Genomic DNA, 5,194 nt, shown 5'->3' on the forward strand with positions numbered 1-5,194 from the left:
AAAGACAATATTGGTTAGCAGTGTTTGTTGCATGGCCTCTTATCTATCATCTTCATAATTCATGGGCATCCCAGCCACACTGCTGTGCTGCATCTCAATTCCTCTGCTGGAGATTTATGGCTATGGGAAGAAACAATGTTCACACGCTGATATACAGTACAAACCCCACCCAAAAATAAGAAAACAAATGAGGGTACATCCATCCGGGCATGCTTCACAATATACTCACGATAGTGATGAATTTAAATGCTTAATGCTTATTTAAACAAATACAACACAAACACAAGTGAGTTAGCCCAGGCAGAATAATATGTTATGTACCATTAATGTGATTGTACCCATACAAACTTTCAGATTGCCGTTTTAAAAGGGAGCGAAAATTCTAAAGCAAAATGTTGTAAAAGGGCTGTAATTAGAAAACCAGCCTAGACAGCTGTCAGCACTAAAGAGAAGCTGAAAAAAAGTGAATGTTTTTGTTAACAAAAATTGTGTTGCGAGCTCTGGAGTAGAAAGTACTTGTCTGTAACTGTACTGGTGGCGTGTGAATCCCAAGGTTGACCCCCCCCCCCCCCCCCACCACCACCACCACCACACACACACACACACACACACACACACACACACACACACACACACACACACACACACACACACACACACCAACATTGACACACAAATGCACCTAGTCGTAATAGCGTACCGCACGGATGCTATTTTAAGACACAAGGCTGCGTTACATCGTCATCGTAAACCGGAAGGTGGTCAACATAGAAGCGCGCTCGCATAAAATCCATGCTAGTACTGCTTGTTTTCTGCCAGTAATTTTTCAAAAAAGGACATGGCGATTAAACACTGCTGCTATGGAACTTGTAGAAATGACTCTAGACATTATGACATATGCAGGATGTTTTCTTCATACGTGTACCGAAACCAAAAACTCTGAGGAAAAAATGCGAACAATGGATTCACTTGTGCGGATGTCCAAAAGACCAGTTTAACGCCAGCAAGGTGAAGTCATTCACCTTCATATGCAGTAAATATTTTGTTGGGGGCCATGGTCCTACAGATCAACAATCCTGCCTCGAAGAGGTAAGCCATTTTCATATTTTTACTTATTTTTTAGCGTGGCGTTTTGACGTGCTGCTTCTGTCTGATAATGAATGATCTGGAAAAAAAAAAAAAAAAATTGATTTATATATCACAACAGTCATGTAGGTCTAGTTTTCTAAAATATGGCATGTAGGTCTAGTTTTCTAAAATATGGATATTTAAATAAATAGCACACCATAAAGAAACAGAATAGATACACAACGCCATCTTATCACAGAAGCCCAACAAGCAAGATTGACGCACCAACTCTGGCAATCAGTTCTCCCGACAAACGAACAAGGACAAACAACAGCACGCTTTGTCCTAAAACAAGTAGCGCCAGCCCGGATAACAAAGTTGATAGCAGGCGCATGTGACGTCAAGACCAGCGTCGGTCACTGTGGCAACCACATCCCATCCACGCACGAACCTAAACAGCCCGAAACCGGCCAGAGAGGGATTATCCCACAGCAACGCCCGGACACACCTTCGGCCGGCCCCTACATCACGGACTTAAAAAACACTGCACACTGAGATAAGACAGATTTGCTGCTCAGAAACATTTTCTATGTAGCCTTGTTTTGGATCCAGAATTGTCCCTCCGTTGTCTGTTTTTGCCTTGTTTTTGACCATTGTCGATGAATAAATTGTCAACCTGTTTTCGGTGAGTCTTCTTCAAACTTTTGAAACATGGAGTCAGTACAAAGGGTTAAAATAAGAAGAGAACGGGCGGAGTTTTGTTTCCTCCCGGTTTGGCCCGCGGGGGCGGTAAACAGCGGAGCACCAGTTCCGTTCGGCTGCCGCCGTTCCTGTACAGCTTCGGCCGAGGGGACTAAATTCCAACAGAAAGAAAAGGGCATATGGTGGTAAATGTCTTTGTCAGTATCGTAAGGCAATGCACGCAAGAAAAAGGTGTTGATAATAAAGCTACCTCTGTATCAGGTCGGCTCTTTTCCCAGTCTTTTTCAGCCTTCGACACTAAAGCCATCTCTGTAACTGAACATATGTGTGTTTACCAGTAAATTTGGCACCCGGGACATCATTTTCGGACAGAATTTGTAGGGTTAACTCAGTAAACATCTCGTTCATGCACTATTTACTACGAGGGACAAAGACGAGTTTGACCCCCCCTAGCAACAGTTGCTAACGTCATAAATATTAATGAGCAAAAGTGACGTGTTACGTGCGGTACGCTTTGCTTTGATCGGCCGTTGGTGGAGTGGATCTGTCGGTCGGAAGCTCGTGGGCGTCGGCAACGCGTGTGGTGACGAATGTATCACAGAGGGGTGGGGAAGTTGATCCAGTCCAGTCCAGGCGAGGAGGCTGACAATGGCACAAGCCGGGAAAAATGTCTCTCAGTGGGCAAGAAGAGGAACAGCAGCGCAGCAAAAAACGTCACAAAGACTAGAAGTGGTTGTGCAAAAGAATTGTAAGACACCACAGCAAATGCACATTTTAGAAAGGCAAAGTTTTAAAGAGGCATAGGTTCCAAACATAAATCCCAGTCAAAAAGCTGACACAAGGTGGTGGCATAGGACGTGGCAGGATACCAGACAAAGGGCAAGGGCAGACGCTGACCAGACGGCGAAGAGCGTGGCGGGGTGGGGGGAAAAATATCGAACGAGAACCGGACAAGGAGGCCAACGTTTGCCGGCGAGCTAGCCGGCAGAAGTGCCTGTTTGCGGGGAAAACGGCAAAAAGCTTTAACCTGTATTGTCCACACCCAAGTCAGGTGATCATACAACTAACAACAAATCAAATCACATGGTAATATAAATGATATACTGTATATAAATCATAAGCGATTACAAATTGCTCAGCATGGTGAAGTAATAGTTAACGCATCTGCCTCGTCGTGAAAAGAATCTTGATTTAAACATGAATAAATTCCACACTGGCAAAATAAATCATATTAAGTCAAAGTGTAACGTTCCTAACTTTTAAAGGATGTAAACATGACCTAAAATCACCCGCTTGCAGTTTTTGATACATGAGCACGGTTCTCTTCTGCTTTCTGTTCACATCTGCTCCTCGTCTCACCGAGGAAACATAAACTATATTTTCACTTGTTTCACAGCTGTCTGCTACAAGCTGTTTGTTGGTGCGAGATATTTAAACAAAGGAACCAGTGATCCGGCATTTATTTTTTTATTTGCAGTCAAACGGCATTAGTGAAACGTTACCACGGGAGCTCAATATGGACTGTCAAAGCAGATCAACATTGATAGCAGTGAATTTACAGTTTGCGCACAGCTCCAGTCAGCCCTGAGGTGAAAACTCCTGTTTGTGAAGATCACTAACTTTGCCCGTGATGCACGAGTGACGATGAACCGGGCGATAATGAACCCATCTGCCGAGGGTCGCGGAAACGATCATCCCGACTTGCACAGAAGAGAGCTATTTTAACAATGTCGTGATTTAGTCACGGAGGGAAGCGCGCAATATAAATAAAGTCTAGAAAGAAAAAAAAAAAAAGACCCATCCGGGAGAGGAAATAGATGTGCTTATTAGAATAGTGAGTCAGAGGTAATGAATGAGAGATGGGACAGAAGACTGTGACAGATGGAGGCGTGTGAGGAGCCTCCCTGGCACAGACATGAATAGTCGCTTTGTGATGACATTAATGCAACGGGCTAAATTCAAACATGAAAAATGGTTCTGCTGATTTTATTTGACAACGTCATATTCAAAATGGAACGCTGTTCGGGTTATTATACAGTATATTTCCAATCAATCAGGATGATCTGTTAGAGAGACAGCTTAAATTTGGCCTGCTTTTAAGTGTTGTCAACCTTAATATATTCAAAGAAAAAGAGAGAGAGAATTGAGGAATTCTAGTACAATACACTTGAGATGTGTCCTTGATCAAGGTTAAAGATGTGAGACTTTACTTGGATTTGCTTTACAAAGACTTGATACTTGACTTGAGACCAATTTTCACATTATGAACAGAAACCTGACTGGCTTGTCGCCTCAGTCCTCAAACACATGGCAGGTGAGTTGAATTTAGATCAACTAAATCCAAATGAAAGACATAACTGTCTTAAGTGAGGTCTACACGTACTCATTTTGAAGCTCTTAACTGATACAAATATTTCTCAAATGTGATGGACGCCATACAACTGAGGAAATAAGCATGGTTCAATACACGCTAGTCATTTTAAAAAAAATCTTGTATAAAATGATTCATGTAAACATTTGGTGAAAATCAGACCTGTTCCAAATATGGATAAAGATCAATTATTTCCTGACTATAACTTGCAGCAGATTTTAAGGAGGACCATCAATAAATGAGATTATTTTCTTTTACAAGGCCCACCTGATTGGAAATTGCGTTCTTGTTGTGTTTTACAATAACATATCTCGTGCTCTATTGTTACTCTTCGCTTGATGCATCCTTGTCTTGTTTTAGGGGCCGTTTACGTGGCGACGCTCTGATAATACGACACATTTCGTGTTTGCATTTCCACGGTTCCGTCTCCATTCGAACGATGTCGCAATGGCGTACCGTAAGCAACACCTCACTTTTGCTCATTAATATTCATGACGTTCGTAGTTGTTGCTAGGCGGGTCAACCTCCCGTTTGTCCCTAATCGTAAATGCATGGAAATAGTGTACCAATGAGATGTTTACTGAGCTCGACCTACCAATTCTGTCCGAAAATGATGTCCCAGGTGCCAAATTCACAGGTAAAGATGCGGAGACCATACAAATGTTCAGTTAAAGAGGTGGCTTGAGTGTCGTGGGCTGAAAAAGAGCCGACCTGATCCAGAGTTAGCTTTTTTATCGACACTTTTTTCTTGTGCGCATTGCCTTACGCCACTGACAATGACATTCTCCTGTTTCAACAATCTGCCCATTCTCACCATACGCCCTGTCTTTCTTATATATGATATCTTCTGGTTGTCTTACATCTCTGAGTGTTCTTGGGGGTCATTTATATTGCTATTTTTGTGTAGCGATCGCAAATGCTACTCAGTGACAGCCAACAAACATTTTTCATTTTTTCATTAATAACAAATCTTAATTCTATAATTTATTCAAACTCTCTCCTTACTGAAGTTGTTTTTACAACAGAAAAGGTAACAGCAGCGGCAGTCAGATA

This window comes from Corythoichthys intestinalis, chromosome 17, assembly GCF_030265065.1.
Source record: "Corythoichthys intestinalis isolate RoL2023-P3 chromosome 17, ASM3026506v1, whole genome shotgun sequence".
Taxonomy (NCBI): Eukaryota; Metazoa; Chordata; class Actinopteri; order Syngnathiformes; family Syngnathidae; genus Corythoichthys; species Corythoichthys intestinalis.